Raw genomic sequence first — 26,545 nt, 5'->3', positions numbered from 1 at the left:
CTCTCTCTAGTGTGTGACTTTAGATGATTGATGAGATGTGATTTCTGTGTTGCTTTGTACTCACAGAGATGACAGCTGAAGGGTCTTTCTCCAGTGTGTAACTTTAAATGATTGTCGAGATTTGATATCTGTTCTGCTTTGTACTCACAGAAATAACAGTTGAAGAGGCTTTTTCCAGTGTGTGTCCTTAGATGAGTGATGAGATGTGATTTATGTTTTGCTTTGTAACTACAGAAATCACAGTTGAAGGGTCTTTCTCCAGTATGTGTCCTTAGATGATTGATGAGATGTGATTTCTGTGTTGCTTTGTACTCACAGAAATCACAGCTGAAAGGTCTTTCTCCAGTGTGTAACTTTAAATGATTGACGAGATTTGATATCTGTTCTGCTTTGTACTCACAGAAATAACAGTTGAAGAGGCTTTTTCCAGTGTGTGTCCTTAGATGAGTGATGAGACTTGATTTATGTTTTGCTTTGTAATCACAGAAATCACAGCTGAAGGGGGTTTCTCCTGTGTGTGTCCCTATATGAGTGATGAGATGTGATTGATGCATTGTTTTGTAGTCACAGTATTTGCATTTATGTTGTTTTCTACTTGTGTGCATTCTAGAATGGAAATTCAATTCTCTGATGCTGTTGAATGATTCACCACACAATTCACACATGGTTAATTCAATATCAATTGCTGATTCAATCACATCCTCCCTTGCACTTTCGATTAGTAATTCCACCTCATTGCAATCTTCTTCAGAATCGTTCATCATAGAGTTTCCAGGAGTTGCCTCAATAGACCTATTGAAGCTTGCACCTTCTCGTTCCTCAAAGTATGGTGGACACTGTCCAGATGAAACATTCCCACTTTTGTAATTCTCAGATACTACATCAGAAGAAAAATCTTCAATTTGCATCAATAAATCTGAATGGTCTGTTTCAAATGATTCATCTTCCTCCTTGGCTCCCTCATTTTCAACTTTTATGTGTTCAAAAACAGAGGGTTCAGAGTTCAGTCTATCTGAGGAGAGAGAATAGACACTTTGAATCTGCAGACAGGTATCACTCTCTTGCTTTATTTCTCCAATTCTCACTCCAACTTCTACTCCAAGTTGTTGTTCTTCTTCTCCAATTAGTTCCTCTGATTTAATCCAAAATATTTCAATGGGAAATTTTGTGTAGTTGTGGTCCAAGTATACACTTTCATTATCAATGAGTTGGATGTGATGCTTTTCTTCAATGGTGTCTTGATGTTGATCTGGTTCATGGATTGGCCAATCACTGTTGTCCATGTCTGGTCCTTGATGTGGTAATCGTGATGCTGACCTTGAGTTGTCTTGACCTTGACAATCCAAGTAGTCTGGCTGGATGTGGACTGGACTGGATCCACTGTGGCTTCCACACTCTCCTCCCTGTAAGCAAGTCAGTGGCTGAGTTAGTCAGATTTGGTGGAGTATTTGGACAAATACATTACTACTACTTCATGGCCTATGACAGATTTAATGATCTTGAATTCGATGAATGTGCACTTTTATGGCTGTGCAAAGGCTAAAAATTAACTTCATACTGGTGATATTTTTCAAAGTTTTTTGATTTGTACATCATAAAACTATCAAAATGGAAATGTTTTCTCAGGAAAACATTTTTTCCCATCATTACTTTTTGAGATATGAGGGACTAAAGTTAAAATTTTTGGGACAGAACATTTCAAATTCGGTGAGATAAATCAATGAGATTTAGAGGATAAATTCTTCATGGTATTGTTGATTGGATAAAACAAACATTTTTGAGAAAGTTATTCAATTTACCATAAATGTTCAAAAATAACTCAACTGAAAGTTATTTTTGGTCATTTTTAGTGAATTGAATATCTTTCCCAAAAATTGATATCAGAAAATTTTATTCAATCAACAATACCATGAAGAATTTATCCGCTGAATCTCATGGATTTATCTCTTACCAAGTTTGAAATGTTGTCCCAAAAAATTTAACTTTAGGTGCTCATATCTCAAAAAGTAATGATCAGAAAAAATGTTTTCCTGAGAAAACTATTTCATTTTGATAGCTCGATGATGTACAAATCGAAAAACTTTGAGAAATATCACCAGCAGATAGTTTATTTTTAGCCACAACCTTAATGAATGGATTTGATCGAGTACTTGACAGATGAGTCACCACTATATTTTATTACTTTCCTTGCCCTATTACCATAGGTAAGGGAAGTATTGCTTTCCGAGAAAAATTAAGGTACCCCAATTTCTAAATTTCTATAAGTTTCAAGGTCCCCTGAGTCCAAAAAAGTGGTTTTTGGGTATTGGTCAGTATGTGTGTGTGTGTGTGTGTGTGCGTCTGTGTACACGATATCTCATCTCCCAAAAAACGGAATGACTTGGAATTTAGAACTTAAGGTCCTTACAATAAGAGGATCCGACACGAACAATTTCAATCAAATGCAATTCAAGATGGCGGCTAAAATGAAGAAAATGTTGTCAAAAACAGGGTTTTTCATGGTTTTCTCAAAAACGGCTCCAACGATTTCGATTAAATGTATACCTAGAATAGTCATTGATAAGCTCTATCAACTGCTACAAGTCCCATATATGTAAAAATTTCAGGAGTTCCGCCCCATCTATTCAAAGTTTGATTTTAGATTCCCAATTATCAGGCTTCAGATACAATTTAAACAAAAAAATTCGAGTAGAAAAGATTGAGCATGAGAATCTCTACGATTAATGTTTAGAAAATTTTTCACCTAAAATTAAAATTAAGCTCAAAATTCGAGAAAATGTGATTATCCAATTGCAAACTGTTGATTCTATTAAATGATTCACTATGAAGAGATAGCAGACCTCATATGTCTCCAGCATTATTGTCCTGTCACCAGCTGGCTCAGATCTTTGTTTATAAGTAGACTTGAGATGTGCGTGAACACTAGCTTCAGGTGATAAATTTTCATCACGGCAAGGAAAGTTGAGTGAGTGCACCACACCAGAGTTTTATAGTTTATATCAGATTCAATGAATGACCTTCCAACGAATTGATTTGATGGAGTACTTGACAGATGAGTTACCACTATTTCATGACAATATATATGTTTTAATGTTTTGATAATAACTTAATTATAAAAATCTATTCATCTAAAATTATTTTATTTAGATAGGAATCTATCAACAAGAAGATGAAATAGAGAATTGAATTAATTCAAGGATGAAATAAATATACCTTTTGAGGGCATATTCTTAAGAGAAGGGCATGGTTCAAGTTTACATGAATCATTCAAGTTTTTTAAGATTTGAGTTGAATAGGCGATTTTGTAAAGTATACTTGAATTCAAGCTATCATAGCTCCATAAGTTTAATTATAAATTGAAAAATCAAATTAAGGAGTTTTCCTCTTACTTTTCAGACTTCTCTATCCAGTTGTTTATATATTCTACATCAATTGACAATGGTTTTTGTCTCATTTTCTCATTTGTAGGATGGATAATACCTTCAAGAATCAAGTTGTATCTAAACGTCAAACATGTTCAACATCTACAAAACTTGAAGAAGGAACTTGTAGATTCAAGTTTCTGTTCTTGTAAACTTGAATTAGGCCTACACCTAACCTGACTAATGTGAAACTTAGGATACTTAAGGATTCAAACATTATTTAAACTAAACTCAATCAACTTTAAACCATGATCTTCTAATTTTGACTTCCCCCACAATTACTTCGAGATCATGCCAGAAACACTAATGTAAAGTTTGCAGATTTAGGCCCGGTTGCACGAAATCCGGTTGAATTTTAACAGTGATTAATTTCTCAAGAACCAATCGGAGAAGGTCTTCTTGATGAGACGGCTTCTCTGATTGGTTCTTGAGGAATTAATAACGATTAAACTGTAATTGGCTTTTGTGCAACCGGCACTAAACCTTTCAATAATTTAACCTCATCTATAAATAATATTAGGCCTATAATGGAGGGAATTGGCATATGAATGCACAGAATTGGAAATAGACTACATGATTGGAGATTGGAGCATCCATTATAAACAGATTAACTAGCAATTTTACATTGATAAGCTTCTGAATTTACATAAGATGGTTGTAGGCTGTTTTATATTCTTATTAATCAATAAATCTGTATTCAATAATTCATTACATTGATGATTCAAAGTTAAGGCAACAATAGAAGTTAAACAAAACAGAGCTTTCTCAAAGTGAATCAATGGCCAAATTGGTAGGTTAGAGTTTCAAGATCAATAATTTTTAGCTGAGAATTTCAAACATTAATAAGATTACTGTTATTTGATTAATTTTAACAAAATAATGGATAATTTTTTTATATTTTGAAGTCTTTTAAAGATAATGAGATTGTTGGATTAATTTCTTCAATCCAATGCATGGGTTAGGCCTACATCATGCCAGTCATAAGTAATAAATTATGCTTGTAATAAGTGGTACACACCTCAAATAGCAAATATGAGAAATTGGCTGATTATTTTGTATAATAGATGGAAGTATAGTCATGACATTGAAGATAGGCAAAACTTCTTGAAATTTAAAAGAGATTATAGGAAAGCCATTACAAACTCTAAAATTAAGACCAATGATGACTGTATTACTAGAGCAAAAAATTTGTGTAAAGCGGCATGGAATATTATAAAAACTGAGTCAGCAACTTCTGGATATAAACAGCAAGAGCCACCTATATCAGCAGATGTTTTAAACAATTATTTTATAAATGTATCATGTGCTATTAATGCTAGTAACGTACCTTCTGAGAATCATTCAATTTTGTTAAATAAATTTAAAATGCCTTTGAACTTAGAAAATAATAATTTCAAATGGAAAAAAGTGGAACCAAAGCTGGTTCTTGACATTGTAAAAAATCTAAGCACTTCATCAGCAGGTGATATTTATGGCCTGAGCAATGTCGTTGTCAAAGGTTTCATAGAAGGTATACTGACACCTCTTACATTTCTGATTAATTCAGTTCTTATGGGTGGAAAATTTCCAGATTGCTTAAAGCTCAGTAAGGTAACTCCGGTTTACAAGAAAGGTGATAAAACGCAGCCTAATAGTTACAGACCAATAGCTTTAGTTCCTATAATAGGTAAGATTATTGAAGCCTGTATGTTTGTTCAATTGTACGACTATTTTAATTCCAATGACTTACTCTATGAACATCAATATGGTTACCGACCGAAACATTCTACCATAACAGCCGTTGAGACTGTTGTTAATAGGATATTAGAAGCATTTGAGAATAAGTTAATTGCAGGTGTGTGTCTAATAGATTTACAAAAAGCATTCGACTCCATATCACACACTATTCTAGAGAATAAATTACGCCACTATGGTATCTTGGGCAGTGAGCTAAATGTAATCATGTCTTATCTGCAGAATAGGAGACAAGTTGTAATTATAAACAGTAAGAAGTCAGAAGTTGTAAAGGTGATTGCAGGAGTACCTCAAGGGTCGATATTGGGCCCATTCCTATTTCTAATATTCATGAATGACTTTCATTGTAGTGTATCATCTAATAATTGTCTACCAATACTGTATGCAGACGACACATCATTGATGTGCTCTCAAAAAAGACAGGAAGACGTTACAGCAAGGTTGATAGAGAGTATCCAATTGTCTACGGCCTGGTTTGAATCTAATAGATTAGCAATTAATAATGATAAGACTGAGAATATATATTTTTCATTGGCGAACAATGTTTGTGAGAATAGATCAGTCAAATTGTTAGGTTTATATTTAGATAAGTTAACATGGAAAGAGCAAGTGGAGTTTGTATGCAGGAAAATTTCAAGAGTAGTCTATCTTATAAGGAAGTTAAAATATTGCGTAGGTACTCAAACACTACTGATGACCTATTTTGGCCTGTTCCACTCACTCATCAGTTATGGAGTTATGCTGTGGGGGAACAGCAGCAATGCAGGAAGGGTGTTAATACTACAGAAAAAAGTCATCAGAATTATTGCTAACCTGCAGCAAAGAGATTCCTGTAGAGAGAGTTTTATTAAATTCGGTATAATGACTGTGACTTCATTGTATATTTACTACAATCTAATCCAGGTGAGAAACAATTTGGGAAATTATCTTCAAAATAGTGATAACCATAATTACAATACCAGACAAAACGGTGACCTTCTCACACCCTATGTAAGATTGTCTAGAACTCATAGGAGTCATATGTATCAGAGGCATGTAATGTTTAATAAAATCCCCATAGCAATAAGAAATTTGCAAGAAAAAAGCTTTAAATTAGTGGTAAAGAATTGGCTGAAAAAGAATCCATTTTATAACTTAAGAGAATTTCTAGACTGTGATATTAGTAGTATTGCTAGACTGTGAGCTATAATTAGTTTTCATGTTATATATTATATTGTAATATGTATTTCAAATTTATATTTTGACGAAGCCTATTGCATTGATGTTTATATGTTTAATGGCAAATAAAATTCTTATTCTTATTCTTATTCTTAAATGCATCTATTTGATGTATGGTAACGATAATTCAATTGGAAACAGGAAATTATAATTAAATTTATGGTAACGAATTCAAATAGGCCTTTTTGACATTCATTAGGCTATAGTGTTATGAATGGGCCTTTCAATAAGTGGATCTAGGGCCTCTAGCAATCAGTGACTAGGATGGGACATGGAAACATCTACCGCGCTGCAGATTGCACAAACCTGACTTTGGCTATCCCTACTGGATGAGAGTGTTACTGCATTTTGATAATTGGTAGCGACGAGTAGCTAATACTATTTTATATTTGTTTTTAAGGGTAACTCTTTTCAATGGTTTCCAGTTTATTCGCAATGCATCAATTTATACAACTAGTTGGATTATTATAAATTAACCTCCCAACCATACGGTACCTATTTCATGAAATAAACAGTTATTCCACTATTTACTAATTATCTCGCCTTAGTTCTTATTAACATTTATAAATAATTATTCTTGGTTGAAGGGACGGGTCAAAAGTTTGTTTCAAAATCAAAAGCAATTTTCACTTCAACACTAAGTAGGTGACAGATTATCATGATAAAAACTCAAATAATGACAATCAACTTATATTTGATTCTATAAAGTATGCTTTATTAATCATGGCTATGAAAAGTACACACAAAGAGGCCTATTATATTCCAGTTAAAATCTTCTATTTCTTCAAATGTTGGATTTTCTTTCGTACAATCAGCTTATTGAGCTTGATGAAAATAATTTTGTAGTGGAATAATTTTATAATTAGATATTGAGAACGTCCGTCCACACTTGATGAAGGTAAGGTAAATGTATATAAAGTTCTGAAGGTGGTGTAGTTATTCGTATTGAATAAAAATACACAGTGTTGTTTAACCACATATTTATTAAAAAACCGCTTGTTGCACCATTATCAATCCCTGGTAAACTATGGAGATCGATAATGGTGTAACCCTCGAAACCGGTAACTCAATAAATAAATCTTTGTTTTGATGATAATAATAATAATATCGATTCACCTGGCTGGCTCAGGTCTGGTGTCAGAGTTTTCAGGTCGCAACTGATCAATTTCAGGGCCTCTGACATGACCTAACGATTGCTTTTTAAGCAGCCGGGACCGACGGCTTAACGTGTCCATCCGAAACACGGGAGTGTTTTGATAACATATTGTATTTTTAATCCGTGTAAGAATGTATCACATTCATTAAAAACACCAAATTTTCCAATACATTTTAATGCGTTGGATTTCTCATAAACAATGTATACAACATGAAAGTATGTGGTCATACGTAATTGCTGTGTTATCACAATAAATATATTGCACTCAACCGGTAATAACTTACGCAAGTGAAACCATCTTTAAAACTACCAATACCATCGCAATAGACAAATTACTAAAAATCGAAAGAAGAATCATCAGAACCTGTATTAACAAGAACTATCAAGTAGATGGACACTGGAGATTAGCTTCCAACGAAACTGTTTACAAAGAAATTGAACCTGTCACAAGTACAATAAAAAAAAAGCGAATATCTTTCTTCGGTCACCTGATTAGAGCTTCGGAGGACAGACTAAGCAGAAGAATTATTGAAAAGTTGTGGAAAAGTAAAACAAATATAAAATGGATTGACGAACTCAAGGAGGATACGAGAGAGTTGAATATAACATTCGAAGATTTGAAGAACAAGTCGGACAACATCAGAATCCTGAAGGACAAACAGACCAGACTGCAGATCAAAGTCAGACACAGAGTGGGAAGAGTGATTTCGGACGAGGAAAGGAAATTAATTTCTGAACGAATGAAGAAATATTGGGCTGAGAGAGGACGGAGTAAAGGTGGAAGATACTGACTACAGTGGTCCAATGAAGGCCATAAAATAATAATAATAATAATAATAAATATATTGCATGAAAGATTATCAAAATGCTTGTATTCCCATGTCACATTTGGCAAAGTTGAGTAATCTCAAGTTGGTGTTAATACTCAGTTCCTTTATATTGTATTCTCTTCAATTCTTATGTTACACTCATTGCAAATAGATTTTGGCCTATCTAAATGAAATTATATTGTAGGTACGCCTACCAGAGTATATAATGACAGTACAATGTGGGGTCTAGAACAAGATAACAAATAATTTTACAGATCTCATAATAATACAACAATTTAATTAATATAGCCTCCATTACGTTTTTGAAAAGTATAAAATAGGAATTGGGTAAAACACGCTATAGCTGAGCTTATTTCAAAAAATCACTCCACTTATATGGGCTGGCTACTTTATTCAAATTAATAAAATCAATATAAAAACTTGTAGTACCATTTTATTAAAACCTTTTATAGTTTATTTAAAGCTTTTATTGTTTTAATAGAAGAATACTACAAATTTTTATATTGTTCTTTATTAATCTGATTATATTAGAAACTAATAAAATTAGTAAGTAAATTATTAGAAACTCATAAATATTATTATAAACTAATAAAATTAGTAAGTAAATTTAAATTTTAAAAGAAATGTAAAGTAATAATTTATGGGATTTGAATTTTGGTACAAGCAAGATGGCGTCACCATGCTAATGCCTTTCTGATCTGTAAACTTTTTCTTTCTTGCAATTCATTAAAAAAATGAAGTTTAATAATTCACAAATATTATACTATAATGAAATAATTTGATATAGTAATAGTTCAATAATTGAATGTGATAAGAATTTTACTTAATTCTCAAGTTTTGGAATGAATTGGATGCTGAAAGCTGTAAATGAACTGTGAACTAAAATTTGAACAAGAATTGCTATTAAACATATTTTTCATATCAAATAGATTTTTATTTTTTTAGATTTTAAAGTTATTATGTACAATTACTCAATTTTTGGTAATTATATGAGAATGGGAATTTGTGGAGATTGTGTATTCAAGCCACATTGTGACACTTCCTTTGTGGCAGCCATTTTGAACCAGTTGGCTTTAGACCAGTTTGCTGCACGCCGTTTTCATCATAGACAGTATTTCACCAGCATCGATTTAAAAAGTTCTTTCTGGCAGGTAAAATTGACAGAAGAGTCGAAGAAACTGACAGCATTTCGCTTCGAGGGTCAAGTGTATTGTTTTGAACGAGTTCCGTTTGGTTTGTGTGTTAGTATGTCGGCGTTTGTGAGAGCTATGCATCATGTTTTGGGGGAAGAGTTCACAGACAAAGTAATTATTTACGTTGACGACTTATTGATAATAACAGAGACCTACCAAGAACATTTGTATATATTAGATCGAGTATTTAAGAAGCTAAATGAATATGGAGTTACAATCAATCTAGAAAAATCAAACATTCTAAAGAAAGAAGTATTGTTTCTGGGACATATTATTTCTAAACATGGAATTAGGATGAATGAGGAGAGAACACGCGCTATCATATCTTTCAAAACTCCAAAGAATAAAAGAGAACTGCAGTCTTTTCTTGGAATGGCAAATTTTTACAGAAGATTTCAAAGAAATTATGCTGAATTAACTGTTCCATTCAAGCATAATTTGAGCAGTAAGAATAAGTGGAGATGGGAAAAAGAGGAAGATGAAGCTTTTCAAAAAATCAAGGTGAAATTTCTAGAAAGTGTCGTGTTGAAGCACCCTGATTTCAATTCAAAGTTTATAATTACGTGTGATGCAAGTGGATTTGCAGTCGCTGGTGTTTTATCACAGATAAACAAAGATGGAGATGAAGTTCTTATCAGTTTTGCCAGTAAAACTCTAAATCAACAGGAGATAAACTACAGTACAACAGAAAAGGAGTTATACAGCATGGTGTTTTCCTGTATTAAATTCAGAGAGTATATACTGGGGAATGAATTGATTGTATGCACTGATCACAAGGCAATTACATTTCTCAGGTCATGTAAATTACCAACAGGGAGACTAACTCGTTGGTCGCTTATATTAGCTCCCTATAATATTCAGTGGGAATTTGTGAAAGGAACAGAGAATAAGGTAGCTGACTGTTTATCTAGAGAGAATGAAGAAGTAGCAGAGCAGATGTTAGAAGATCGAGCATTTGAAGTGTACCTTATAAAGATTGAAGACTCAGAACTGAGAAAGAAATTGAAGAGAATAAAAGATTTTCAAATGAATGACGCAGAGCATGTAAAAATATTATTGAATGTTTAGATCAAGGGAAGGAAGTAGCAAAACGTTTTCACATAATAAAAAATGACATTCTATTTAGCAGAAAGGATGATAAACAGGAAAGTTGGAAATTATGTATTCCTGCAGCATTGGAAAAAGACATGATCCTAGAATATCACAAAATATTAGGACATGCAGGCATAAACAAAATTTATCATGCACTTCGAGAAACGTGTTACTTCAAGCAGATGTATAGAAAAATTTTCGACTTAGTTTCTTCCTGTGACCTGTGTCAGAAAGCGAAACCATCGAATAAAGAGCAAGCTGGACTTATGAAATGCATTCTTCAAGAGAGGAAACTACACCAGGTATTCGCAGATGTATGTGGACCGCTACCAAAGTCGAGATTCGGCAATGAATACATTTTCATCATGCATGATGCATTTACCAAATACACGAAATTGTATGCAGTACGAAGATCCACGGCAAAACAACTTTTGAACAAAGTAAAACAGTATATAGATGAAATAGGGAAACCGGAATTTTTTATCACCGATCATGGAACATACTTTGTCAGTAACACCTGGATAAGTGAGATGACCCGATTGGACATTAAAAATCGTTTGACATCTGTGTACCACCCTCAGAGCAATTTGAGTGAGAGGAGTCTGAAAGATATGGTGACACAACTTCGAATTCTGTGTCATAAAAAACATTCCAAGTGGTCGAAAAGTAGAAGTAGAAGAAGTGATGAACAGTACATATCATGAGAGTATTGGGATGACACCAATTGAAGCAATGTTAGGAAGAAAACCAGAACAGCCGCTTGAACAATTAATCGTCTATCCTTTGGATGATAGAGAAATGCTATCAGAAAATCAAAGAACGATTAGAATACGAAGCAGATTGGAAGAAATGGCTGAAAGAAGGAAAAGGAGACATGACAAGGATATAAAATCTCCTATTCAATATAAGGAAGGAGATTTAGTTCTTATTAAGAAGAATATCCACTCAAATAAGGATGACAAAATAATTTCGAAACTGTGTCTAAAATATGAAGGACCATATCAAGTTTCAAAGAAGAAGAGCGACAACTGCTACGTAATTAACTCTATGGATGATAAACTAGTTGGTGTGTACAATATAGAGAGAATGAAGGCATATAAAAAGGCGACAGGAGAACGTGTAGACTAGCATTTAGTGAAGCTCACGATAAGGGTGGATTGAGTAGCCCTTAGAAGGAGTAAACCTAAATGCTAATATAGTCTATGAAGAGATTGTAAATAGATAGGGAATTGGAGATGAATCTCCAAAGCTGACTAAGTTGACATCATCAGCTTACGAGAGTCACTAGGGTAACGGCTAGTCAGAATTCCACGTAACATGCAGCATCCAATGATCCAGTTGTACAGCGATGGAGAACTACAGTGATCTTCAAACTTCTAGACCGTCCATATTATGAACTCATGTTGTGTTGTCTGAAGTGTGAGAACATTAATTCCATCACGTAGTTTACTCTTAATAACCATCCTTTTAGTGTTAATGTCGCAAAGACTAAACTCATGTTTCATTTAGTATTTGCTCTTGAGAGGGGGGTTTTGAGCCACAAATGGCGACCACGTGCTCTCCTAAAATTTAAAAATTGTAGATTTCTGTTATTTGTTGCAACACGTGCTCTGAACATATTGTATTTAAGAATATGAACGCTCGAAGAGCTAGAATAATAAAAAGAACCGTTTCTCGAAACTATTGAGAATGCATTTGAATAGCCTACCTAGACAGACACTGGGGCATTATTCTTTTCAAAATAGTTTGAAACAAAATCATTCTGTCATAGAAACTTGCTAACAATATATGATAACAGTAACGTCAGTCACAGACACGTTTACAATAGAAACCACATGGCCCACTGTGTTTTGTGTCAACCCTTGTATATATCTATAGCATAAGTTGATGGCAGGTAAATGAAGATTGTGAATAGCGATATAGATATATAGTTAGGAGAGAAGTAAATATAGATATGTAGTTTTCAATGTAACCACATGGTCAGCATATGCTACAATTTTACCACGTGGTCAGCATATGAATATATGAAGCAATTATTTGATGATCAGTTATTTGAATGGTGATCACATAAAACGATAAACATGATATATGAGTAAATGTATTTATAAACTAGGGCATGAAATAGATTAGGCTATATGTATAAAGTATTCAACAAATATAATGTTGTACAATGAATTATAATTTAATAATTATTATAAGCTAATTAAGTTAGTTGAATCTGAATTCATAGGCTAAGGACAAATTTGTAAATAGAATAAATTAGGTATATTTGATTGAAACATGTTGACAATGAGTATAAGAAACCTGCTTAATTAATTAAGTAGTAATTGATTGGTATCTTATTAATTTGATTTATTCAACTCAATTGTAATGATGTACTGTATGACATTGTATTTTGTTCATTTAATGTATTTATTATTGAAGTATTTGCCATATTAGATTTATAAGATTGATTACTGTATTAACCAAATCAATGCATTCAATTGTCAGTATCCAAACTTTAGAGTTTGAATATTGGTAAAATGTATGATATCATTTGTTTTAATAATGAAGGGGAGCCATAGTTTAAAATGATATAACATAATAAACATTATAGTGAATTCAAATTGATATTTGAATCCAGTTTGTTAGCAGAATATTAGCTGAAGAGTTTGAGTGTAGGCGGAGCTAGAGGGCGAAGGGTGATGAGGGGTGGAAAATCGTGGTTCTAGTATATAAACAGGCAGACCCTGTCTTGCAGTTGAGTTGCTGGGAGTTGCTGTTAGTTGCTGTGAGTCTCTTGGATTTTGGACAGTGTTCAGTGTAGGAGTGAGTTTTTGGTCTCAGACTTCAATTATCCTATAGGGAATTGACTGAGCCAGGTAAAGATTGTATTTAGAATTTTCAATTTTTCTCATTTCAAATCCACACCACCCCACCCTAAAAAGCCCAAATAAGTATATAAAATTTTATAACATTATAGTAAAGAGCAAACTTAATTATTACTTCTCTTTAAATTCATATCTAAAGACACAATCTTAATTAATCTCTTGAAGCTTACAGTTGAAATTCACTTCTAAGCACAAATGATAGTTTTTTAAAGCAAGGCTCCCCTAATCATATTCATTCTTTAAAATTTATCAATTCTCTTATTTTTGACTATAATCATATTTTTAACTAGAGTTGTTCAATATTTTGATTTAATTACTTATTTTTCAAGTGACCTGATAAAAATAATAAGAACTGTTTGTTGAATTTTGTTGTATAAAATTAAACTTGAACTGTAGTACTTTCGAAAACTCCATAATCTTGTATATTTTGGAACATTACTATAATTTGTAATATTACATTTTTTCTCGATTGGAATCGAATCTTCAATTCGATATCTATAAAACTTTATAGTAAATATCAGAGTCATCATTTACGGACAACTTTTTGACTGAGAATTTATCGTAAATGATTGTGTTGCATTGTTCCATGGTGTCACCGAGGCTGAGTTGACAGAATTAATAGATAAATGGATTATTTAAATAGAGATGATATATAAAAATTTAAAATAACAGTTTCAAAATAAAGTTTTATTGAGAACAAATATAAAATGTGAATTCTAAACTTGTAATTTATAATTTTTTTTTTTTTGGTGACGTGTCCATAACATCGACACTGAAGAAGCTTTGCTCTGTTCCTGGTAGCTAGGCTTTTCCTGTTCCTTCTTCTCTGAAACTTATGGCTGGCTATGTGTGTTGTAATTTGTACTCTCTGAATATTTTTCTGTTTAAGTGAATTTATTATTGTTTTAAATTGAGTTTTAAACAGTTTATAGTGTTCTATTTTGTCTGTATATTGTTTATTGTGTATACAAGCCAATAGCCACTGTTTTTCAACTATATAAACTGGATGAGTACTTAGCTCGTAGTGACTTTAGATGCTTAGGCTTGTAAGATACTGTTCTTTGTGTATTTGTGTAGTATATTGCCAAAATTCTTCTGAAGATTATAAGTTCATTTGCTCTGAAAACTGGATTTCTCATTCATAGGCGATAGATCCATTCATAGTTTATCAAGAATCTATTACATTGGAGCCGACAACTATCCTTAGGTTAATAGGTGTGAAATGCTATCCAACCGATTTAGGAAAAATTGGTAGCACAGCAAATGTTACCCCTGTGGTGGGACCGAATTACAAAATAAATATGTCCCAAATGGTACACCATGAAATCCCTGGTTATGAAAAATTATTAGTAGGATAGATATCTTGATAGGTTATGAATGGTATACTGCTGAGTGGGAAATCGGTTCAAGAGAGATCAAGTCCTAATGAATATATTATCTGTGCAGACTAGCAAAATGGCATACAATATGAAAAATATTAAAAATGATGATGAGTTAATAGCTGCCTTAACACAACTGTTTGATAAGCAAAATGCTAAGATTGATAATTTGAAACAAGATCAAAGTGCTAGGTTTGATGAGATGAAGCAAGAATTTGCTAGCATTAGACTAGAGCAGGTTAGTATAAACCTTCTATTGAAAAATGCACATGAAACATCGAGTGATAATCATGAAGATGAAAACAAATTGAAGCAGAATGATAGTAGTGTTGAGATTCAAGATCAATTAGTTCAAGTTTCTGACAATGTAGGCCTAGTTACTGTTGTTGAAAAAGTCAACCCTAGTGAGATAGTAGAATTGAGTAAAGAAGTAGGTAGGGAGTTGTCTTCACTGCAAAATGGCTTTGTTAAAACAAATGAACCCATGAATAAAACTATGTTCTTGAAGAAAACAAAGCACAAAGTCACCATTGATGTGTTAGTATTCAAAGGTTGTTTCAAGTTGCTTATTTACAAGATGATGACTGTGAATCACATGATGAAAGGGTATTCCCCAGCACACAATGATTAGGAATCCTGTGTTATGCCGGGATTCAGAATAGCATAATCGCTACACAGTGTATGGTAAGAGTCCATAATTGTGTCTTTTTTCTTTCCTGTAGCCTATTTTTCTTGGCCCTTAATCTTTTCAAATTTCGATTCTTTCCTGTCTTTGTGTAATGTTCAGTAAATTTCTTCTATTATGCATATCTTAACCAATCTTGTCCATAGTCATTTAAATTTGTATTTTTCTGAAATAATTTTGAAAGTTAAAATAGTAGCTTATTTTCCTAATCTTTAAATTGTTGATAAAACTTAACTTTTCTAAAATCTATCCATTGTAGTGTAAATAATTGTTTGCTTGTGGTATATTTTTTCATCATGTATTACATATTTTAATCATGTCTATTTTTTTTTTCAGGTATCATATTAGGTAATTAGGTTTTTCAGAGCAAATTATGTCCCATTTTCTCATTTTCAGTATATTTTATTAAATATACTTCCTTATGAAAGTTCAGTACTGACATGTAGGATAGGCTCTAATTAATCTTTCTCTTCTTTGTATTATTTAGGAAATTTATTTACCCAATTTTCTTTTTCTCTTGTTTGTATTTTTTAGGGAACTTATTTACCCATTATTCATCTTGATCGTCTTTGTATTGTAATCTTGAAATGTTTGTACTTATTATACAGTCTTCAAATTATGAATTATTTACAAAATAAATGGTACAATTTAGAACATGCTGAAATTTAATCTTATGTATAAATTCTTTTGTTATAATAATAAAACTTCAAAATTTGAAAGTATTAATGAATTGTGTAGCCATATATATGTGATGTATTAATGAAAGTTAACTTGAATAATGTTTTCATTGAATAAAAACGTCTTGTTATATTATTAATTGAAATGAGTTAAAGGTTAAAATTCTCTAAAGTTTTTGTAATTGATATCTTTTTCTAAATTTTAAAACTGTTTGTTCTATAAATTTTGATATGATTGATTATCGTTTGAAATGGATGCTGGAGTGTATGTAGAATTTTAATGGGGTTTGTTGATTAGAATTTTGCTGGTATGTGATTGTTTTTTTTGAGATGGAAACCCATTATTGCCTAAAGAAGGAATAACAGAGGTTATGACTTAGAGAGGCAGTAATGAGATAATATTTTTGTGTTGATTAATAATGTTGATTGCCATAGATGCAAAATAATGATTAATAATGTTGATTGCCATAGATGCTGTTTACTCATGAATATTGATTGCCTTTGAAGCAAAATATTATAGATGTTTTGAATGATTTCTTGTTTAATGATTGATAGTAAAGTTTTGTCATGAAATGTAGTTTGTGTTTAGAACATTGAAAAGTTGAAATAAACTATAGTATCCAACAAACGATGATTAATAATATTGAATAATTTGCTCTTTATAAAATATTTGAACAATGAATAAATGGAAATGAAATTATTTTTTTTTTATTGAAATTTTATAATTGATATCTCCATATTTTACAATTTATGTATTGCTGACTGTATAATAAGATAGAAACAAACATTAATCAGGGGCTAACTATATAACTCTGCAGTCTATTGTGATACATTTTCAGAAGATGTTTTTTTTTTACTATGGAATTAGATGTAACATTCACAAAAATAGAATAAGCAGACTATGGGAAACGAATATGATGAATAGAAAATGAAGATGAAATGGAACAAGAAAGCAATGAGAATGCGTACATGTGTTCACAGAATGCTTAGCTAGAAGTTGTTTCTCCTGTATGTGTTCTGATATGTTTTTTCAAATTACCTAACTGGGCACATTTATAGTCACAAAATTTGCAGCTGAAAGGAGTTTCTCCTGTATGTGTTCTGATATGAGTTTTCAAAGTACTTGAATGAGCAGTTTTGAAATCACAAAATTCGCAGCTGAAAGGTGTTTCTCCTGTATGTGTTCTGATATGTGCTTTCAAATGACCTAACTGGGCACATTTATAGTCACAAAAATTGCAGCTGAAAGGTGTTTCTCCTGTATGTGTTCTGATATGAGTTTTCAAAGTACTTGAATGAGCAGTTTTGAAATCACAAAATTTGCAGCTAAAAGGTTTTTCCCCAGTGTGTTTCCGAATGTGTCTCTTCAAATCACCAAACCTTGGTGTTTTATAGCTACATTGAGCACAGCTGTTGAGCTTGGTCTTTTTGCCAGCCACAGATGACTCAGTACTCTTTTCCACTGGAGTGAATGAAAGATCAGTCAGTCCACCCACTTCTGTTGCATAGTCTCGGCCAGATGTGCTGCCGTTTGTAGGCCACATCTCTGGTTCACTCTTCACTGAATTCACTTCAGCATCCTGCTCATCTGAAATAATCAATAATAGAACTGGTGGATTATGGAGATAGAATATTCAGGGTTAATGAAAATTGTTGAATCAGCTCCATATTACTCGAGAATAATTTGACAGTGGGTTTCTTCGTGGGAACCAACCAATTCAAATAAGAAAACTACTTTTCTGTCACCTCAAAATTTTGGTTTGCCTTCTCAAATTCAACTTCATTCTTCTAAATTGGAAGCTGGTCATAATATGATGCATGATTTCGATACAGAATTTCACTACAAAAATGATATGCAGAATGAATAATACATAAATGGAATAAATAAGTACATTGAAAATCTAAATCATCAAATTGTACTTTTACAAGTGTCAGTTGACAATTACACTGACATCTAAAGTGCGAGATAAATTTCTTTTAACACGGCTCTTTCTCAAAGACGGAGAGGTCCGATGCTCTATCCTCCACTAATCTCTCCCACTACCTAGCAGCATTCTCCTTCTTTTGTGTCTGTGTGAGAGAGCTTTGTAACGCTTCGCTCCCCAAATAATATCAAATGTTCCAAAGTGATATGTTTGTGTATGTTATGGAGATGTGTTCATCACAAGAACCTGAAGCGAAATGACTCGACGCATCCAATTGTGCGCAGGATGTTCGTCTGTGACTATGCTACAAACTGTGGAGAGAGAATTGGGTTTCACCTCTTCATGTTAAAAGTAATTTATCTCGCACATTAATCACATATTGAACAATTAAAACAGAAAGTTCTGATCTGTCAGATATTATTCTTTTGCCAACTCATTTCATTTTCATATAATTTACTAGTATATTTGAATGTGCATACCTTCGAAACTGTTTGAGATATCAATGTGTGGTTTTTGCGATTAATTATGTCTTGAAATTCTGTATCATTTGACCACCTTTCCACCTGACCACATTGATTCGAAATGTCAGATCCAAATGGTGAACCAAAATTGTTATTTGACAGAAAAGGAGTTTTTTTCAGTTCAAATAGGATCCCCAATTTGACTGCTATTAAATTATCCTTGATTCATTTTGCTCTGAGCATGATTCACATGAGGTAAACATCCCATTCAGGAGTATGATTAACACAGGAGTTTTCATTGGCAAATATTGAGCAACTTAATGTAAGAAAGCTGCACACTATCTAATCACCCAAGCAAAGTGTGTAGACCCTGATTAATTAATAATTGAGTAGTAATAGAATGAATCTAATTGATTAATTAATTCAATAAATAAATTGGATTTGATAAATCAAAAATAATCTTTCCTTACCAACTAACACTATTGGCTTATTCTAATCATCTATAATAATGTAAATGGCAAATCCATGCTTAGTTATTTTTTCAATAATTTTGGTGAACACACTTCAATAAAATACTGAAATAAATATCAACATAAGAACGTTACACATTCTGTGCATACACAGACTTTTCTATTAAGGCTGGCCACTAATGGTTGAACGAGCATGCGCACATACACAGTTGACTCAATTGTTTTGTCATTACAGCTGTGATCACAACAAAACGCTTCAAGCAAAATTTGTTGAGGTTAGGTTTCTGTATTTGCAATTCATGTTGTTCATTTTTTTCATCGCTTTTCTATTTGAGGTTAAATTATTCTTCCATCCTTAAGAAATGTAATTTACAGTACTTTATTTATTTTTTTTTATTTTATGATGGAAGCATCTATCTGATTTTGTTCAATCGTTAGTGGCCAGCCTTAGAAACACTATATTCAGGAGACAAGCATTCTAAACTTTTACCTTTCCCTAGCTAACCCTAACCTCATTTAATATATTACATTTATTAGGAGCATGATTTACATGGGGCAGACAGCCCATTCAGTAGCACCATTTACACTGATTCTCTACTTCAAACATGAAAAAAATCTGGTATGTCGCACTCACACAACTTTCCTTGCCGTTATGGAAATTTATCACCTGATGCTAGTGTTCACACGCATCTCAAGTCTACTATATTCAAAGATCCAAGCCAGCTGATGACAGGACAATAACGCTGGAGACACAAGATGTCTGCTATCTCTTCATAGTGAATGATTTAATAGAATCAACAGTTGCCAACAGTTTGCAATTGAAATAATAACATTTTCTCGAATTTTGAGCTTATTTTCAATTTTAGGTGAAAATGTTACTGAACATTAATTGTAGAGATTTTTATGATCAATCTTTTCCACTTAAAGTTTTTTGTTTGAATTGTATCTGAAGCCTGATAATTGGGAATCTAAAATCAAACTTTGCATAGATGGGGCGGAGTTCCTGGAAATTTTACAGATATGAGACTTGTGGCAGTTGATAGAGCTTATCAATGACTATTTTAGGTGAGCTGTTTTCGAGAAAATCGCGAAAAACCCTGTTTTTGACAACATTTTTGCCATTTTAGCCGCCATCTTGAATTGCATTTGATCGAAATTGTTCATGTCGGATCCTTATATTGTAAGGACCTTGAGTTCCAAATTTCAAGTTATTCCGTTAATTGTGAGATGAGATATCGTGTACACAGACGCACATACACACACAACACACACAAATACAGACCAGTACACAAAAACCACTTTTTTGGACTCAGGGGACCTTGAAACGTAGCCTATAGAAATTTAGAAATTGGGTACCTTTTTTCGGAAAGCAATACTTTCCTTACCTATGGTAATAAGGACAAGGAAATTTGAAACTCTATGAAAAAAAACAGACACACTATCTAATCACACAAGCAAAGTGTGTGGACCCTGATTAACAACGATTTGAGAAGTGATAGAATGAATCTCACCATATGACTCCTCTTTTATGAAGATTAAATTGTAGCCGGGGATTAGATGTTGCTGGTCATAGTTATCTTCCACTGGAGACCATGCAGCTGGTTGCTGGCTGCTATCATCCTCCTCCTCCATTTTAACAGAAACTGATTCCATCTGCAATATTCACATTCAAAATCAATAAAAGGACTATTATTATTATAAACTACTATTTTTATGATATTCTCATAGGACATGTTTATTGTGACGTTCTTTAAGCATGAGTTGGATATAAGCAAGCAGGAGCGTGTTTTTAAAACATCCTCACAAGTGCTCCATGGACCAGATAAAACTGCAATATAGAAAAATCATTTCACTTATATGGGCTACTTTATTCAAATTAATAAAAACAATATAAAACTTGTAGTACCCAAATTGAAAACTAGAAAATGGCTAAAGTAGGTCAAAACTAGTCGTTAAAATGTTTTAACATTTTTTTAATAAAAGGATACAAGTTTTATATTGTTTTTATTAATCTGCAATATACAAAATTTCATCCAGGACCACTTATAAAATATTACATTGGTGATTTGCTGTTAGGTTAGAAATCCACCCAATAGCAGCCTATATGGTAGAAAAGCTGATATAACAGTAAGTAGGTGGATGACTATTTTATTATGTGAGATAAAAATAAAATGTGAAGGAGAAAAAGGTGCTGTATTTACCTCTTTGAAATAAAGGTAGGTCTATAATTTGTTCTGAATTATCTTCAAATCATTGATGAAAGTGCTATGTATAGAAGTGACAGTGCTATGTACCTACTATAGAAGGTGATGGAGAAGAAATGTGGCAACTGTGAGGTCCCATCATTCCCTCTCACTTAATAGCTTAAATCACACTATAGGAGTGATTCCCAGGCTGGCAAACAATTTTTGGATATTGGCTCTCATCAAATGTCCTTCTACTGTTTAATCTGTTTGCCAGTATTTGCAGTACCACATGTATTTGGGATGGCTGTCAACCATTACAGCATGCAATTTGGATTTTTTTCAATAATTAACTTATTAAAAAAATATTGAATGAAATGATTAATTAAAAAAAATTAATAAAGTAATTATTATTAAGTATTACTACAGTAATATATTTTTCTAGTAAAGATAAAACACATGCCTGATTGGAGTTTGGCTGTGGCTCTTCTTTGATGTGATTGGTTTCACATATTCCTCTCTCAATCTTTACCTGTGAACAAAAGAAATGTCTTGTGTCATTTGAAAGCTGAATTGAGATTCAGGTTATGAATTTACTAACTTTTCTTTCGTTGGAAAATCAATACTTTCCTAGCTCAATTGTCACTGCTACATCGTTTGTAGGCTATATAGAATACAATGAACTACCATATTATTTAATCTCAATCAAAAAATAGTAATTACTAAATAATTGGAATGCAAATATACATTGTAATGTACTTACAAATATGGTATTCCATAGTCTGGAAAACTGCAGTTTGACTCTGGAAACAATCAGAGAATTCATTTTTCAATAATTGTTCATAAAGGGCAAAGTACTGTTTCACCATATACCATTTTTCTAGATTCACTAGCTAAAGTGCCCCCAGGCTGGATAACCTGCCCAAAATGCAAATGATATTATGTCAGCATTTTTATTGTAAGCACTGGAAAGTCAAGAGAATTAGTTCAAAATATTTCATGTAAGCCTACATAATTAGAAATATAGTATAAATTTACTAGTAATTCAAATTCAAATTGGTTTATTCATAAAATATAAAAGTGTAATAAATTACATGAATAAATTCTCCCTGCCTGGATGATTTGTTCGTGTGCAGGGAGGAGTCGCAAATTATCAGACAGAGGGCAAACACTAGCAATAATAAAATATACTACAAACTATGAATAATAAATAAATTTGAAAGAATAATAATAGAGTTTATTTTAATAATAAATTTTAAAACTAAACATAGGAAAAAAACAATAAATAAATAAAATAAAAGTGTCAGCTCGACGGCGGTTAAAGGGCTGAGTTGGGAGTAATATAGCTTTATTAGCGTGGTACTGTGTGTATTATTTGAATGGTATTTTGGGTTCAGAACTAGAAATATTCATCTATATGGAGAATGTAGAAGAGCCTCCGCAGCATCTGAACCGATGTAGAGCAGCCACCCGCTCACTCTCCGCTTGTAGACGGCAACGCTAACCCCCTCAATGAATTGAATTTCTTAAACGGGGAAATTGAATATTTATATGCAATCTGTTTCTAGTGGGATAATAATGTTGAATTTCATTGAAGACAAAGTTACTTTTTTTATAAAGACAAGTAAATTGTTTATAAATAATTGTTTTATATTTAAAACAGGGAATTCTTGGAAAAGTAAATGTGTTGGATATCTATGATTTTTGGCCAATAGTGTTTTAATAAGTGCTCTCTGTGAGACCGCAACAGGACGCAGGACACCCAAGGAGGCACCGCCCCACGCCAAGATGCCATACTCAAGCAATGTCTGCACATATGCATAGTAGACAGAACGACAGTGTCCAGCACTCAGGACCCTTCCCAGCTGTGCAAAGGCATAATTCATCTTACGCAACCTCTTGCTCAGGTACTGCACATGGGCCACCCAACTCAACTTGTAGTCGAATATTATGGCAAGATATTTGTGAGTTAAGACTTGTTCTATCTCAGGACAGTTGCAGTCATTGGAGAATGGGTCACCACATGAATGCATCCTGAGTACCCTGGGCCCGGGGCTATTACGAAGGAATATAGGTAAACACTTGGATTTCGAAATATTAATTGACAACACAATGTTGTCAAACCAATTTTTTAGTTTAATGAGATCAGAGGAAGCATTATTGAATGTTTCAGTCCATGTGCAGCCTGTAGACACAAGTGCCGTGTCATCGGCAAAGAGAAATAATTGACCATGAAGGTGCAACCTGGATATGTTATTGATGTAAATGAGGAAAAGTAGAGGGCCCAAGGTACTCCCCAGCACCACTTCATAATCAACTGCAATAGAATCACTGTCTGTGCCATTTAATGTTATTCTCTGTGTTCAATCTTCAAAGTAGCTTCTACACCATCTTAAGGTGTGATTCTTGAAGCCAATTGCTTCAAGTTTTGCAAAAAGTATATTCCTATCTATTGAATCAAAGGCCTTGGCTAAATCCAGAAAAGAAATTGAAACTTGTTCATTGCTAGATTGTGTGGTAACATACTTGTTAATTTCAAAATGAGCAGGGGTTGACAGGGTTGCCATCATTGAAAGCGTCAACCGGAAACTTATCTTTATGAGTGGGCTGACCAGAAATCTCATTAACAACTGACCAGAATTTTCGAGGGTCTCCTCTCGCTGTATCTATTTTATTTTTATAATAAGTGAATTTTGCTCCTTTTATAGTTGAGTGAAGGACATTTCTATACCGTATATATCTATTTTTTAGAGCCAGGTTGAAAGGTTGATTTTGTGACTGTTTTATAAGTTTGTCTCTATTGCGGATTGAGTTAACCAAATTATAAGTGATCCATGGTTTGAGCCTCGAATTTTTTGCAATATTAACAACTTCAACAGTATTGGATGATACTATATTTTGTAAGGTACTGATAAAATTAATTAGTGTTTAGATCAGTTACAGGTGTTACGTGATCCCAGTTTTCATGAGATATAGAAAGGTTGATATTGGACCAGTTACATATTAACTTTACCTCCCGTTGTTCAGGTCTTTTGTTTTCTCGGGTGTGAAGTATAATACATGTAGCAAAATGATCTGTCACTGCTGATTCTATTACTACTGATTTTGCAACAAATTTACTCATCCGTCTTAGAAAAAAATGGTCTAAGCAGCTATTACTGTCAGGTCTTGTAATGTTCTCTATGCACGGTATCAGATTTGCCTCACATAGCGTGTCCAAATAATCATCACGTAATGGATAAGGATTAGGCTGTAGAAGATCGCAATTAATATCTCCACCAAATATACATAATTTGGAATGGCGAAATTCATTATCATAGTACGCAGAGAGACCCTCGATGAACTGTGGAAAGCTGGAATTAGGACTACGATAAACGGTCAACAGATCGAATTTAACCCCCTCCCAATTGAAATTAAGAGATAAGCTCGTGGCCACTCCACCCAGCAACAGCTGACTGCAAGTAATGGATAGGCTACTATCAATATAGACGACAATACCATCGCTACTATTTAAGTTATAGGACCTATGCAAAGTGTATCCTTGAATGTTATTTAAATTGCTATCATCCTTAAGCCAAGCTTCCGTAAGGATAATGAAATTTTACTTGAAGCCCTTGCAAAAGAACTATGAAAGAATCAAAGTTTTCATTATAACTACAAATGTTTTGGTGGATAACCCTAAACGCCGTCGATTTGTCAGCATCAATGTTAGCGAAATTATTTATATCATTACAGATAACACAGTCTATTAAAGGAGAATCATAAGCATCTGCATCCAGATTCATTATCTCTAAAGTACGCAATAAAAGGAAAGAAGAAGAAAATATACAATAATTGTCGTCGCTTGCAACTCATGGTGCTTTATAATTATGTTAAATATAAAATTTAGCAAGCCACAAAAAAGATAACAATTCATTAAATTGGATAGAGTTTAATACAAAGTTATCATATTAGGCTTGGTAAGTTATAAATCATGTACAGTATTTGAATTTTATGTATTTTTTTACTGACAATGCCTTTATACATGTGTATGTTTTCGGACAGTCGCCTTTAATCTATTCTATTCTAGTAGAAATAAGAACTACTTATTGGATCTACTTACAACTTATTGGATAGATTATGATTATGATTAAATAAAAGAGATCCTCTAAATAAAAAACAAATAATATTAATATATATAAAAGAATGAAAGAAAAAATTATGAAAAAGTAGTTCACTGAACTATCATAATAATTATTATAGAAGAATGTACATGTTGTGTACAATATGCTGAAGAAAACAGCATAAGGATTAAACAAAAAAATGCTGTATTTATTGCCGACATCCTTCACTGAAACTTGTAAAAAGAAATAGAAAAATGTATTAATTTATGCAAGAATATTTATCAGAAGTTTCATTTTTATTGCACTCTAATATTTGAAAGTTTACTTTTTTATTGCTTGAATGAAAGTTTGTGCTGTAAAAAAAATGTATATATGTATATTTTTTTACAAGAAGAAAAAAAATCTCGTCCGTTAGAAATGCTTATAATCTAGTTGTTTCAACTTCAGTAAGTTGAGGATAGTATTACCGTATTGTATTGGTTTTCTTATACTAGAGTGAGTATAATATAAATAGCTTATTGAACATTTTCCATTCATTGAATAAAATCATTGAATGTATGTGATAAGTGAGTTGAAAACTGTCATCAATAAAGCCATTTGGAGGAATTTTACTTTGTTGAATGAAATAAAAGAAAAGTTCAGCTAGAAGAACAAACAAGACATCTTCATGCTCAGAGGAATCAAAAACGAAAAAACGTAATAGATGTTTAGTATGGCAAAAAAACCAGAAATTGGATAAAAACAATTTGAAAGCAGAGTATCCTCTCCCACACCGATCATAGTGTTATCATTATCTCAGATTTTTGAGTGGAGACTTATCACCACTTATCTGCTTTACTGATCAACAATAATAAGGTAGATACAGTACTTTTATCTTAACTCACAACACCTCATTAAATCGTAATGTTGGATTGTTCGAATGTAAAGTTAATTGTTCGTGTGTAAGTTAAACATAAGCTACCTAACCCAAGAAATAATAAGTTCTAGAAGGTTTGAAAGCTTTAATGTAGGTTGGTGTGTAAAGCTTTAGCTTTTAGATGGCTATATGCTGGTATTATTTAAAATGTTTTGATTATTGCAAAGCTAAAAACTTGCATCTTACAACATGGCCTGATTGTACAAATGAACGATTAATTTTAGGAGAACC

The 26,545-nt window shown here is 32.7% G+C and overlaps 1 protein-coding gene across 3 annotated transcripts in view; it reads left to right on the top strand.

Annotated features, from left to right (window-relative positions):
* Nucleotides 1–26,545, top strand: part of LOC111058137 (sodium channel protein Nach) — a 475,868-nt gene that overhangs the window by 413,093 nt on the left and 36,230 nt on the right. The window contains exon 1 of one of the 3 annotated variants that reach the window (XM_039440752.1): nt 26,299–26,339. The exons of 1 other annotated variant lie outside the window; for it this stretch is intronic. The gene's annotated coding sequence lies outside the window, so the exon portion shown is untranslated. Of the gene's footprint in view, nt 1–26,298; nt 26,340–26,388; nt 26,405–26,545 lie in introns of those variants that run through there. One more of the 3 variants, XM_039440753.1, reaches the window with a different exon arrangement.

The sequence above is a fragment of the Nilaparvata lugens genome, chromosome 14 (genome assembly GCF_014356525.2).
Source record: "Nilaparvata lugens isolate BPH chromosome 14, ASM1435652v1, whole genome shotgun sequence".
Taxonomy (NCBI): Eukaryota; Metazoa; Arthropoda; class Insecta; order Hemiptera; family Delphacidae; genus Nilaparvata; species Nilaparvata lugens.
This window is presented reverse-complemented; position numbering and strand designations above follow the sequence as displayed.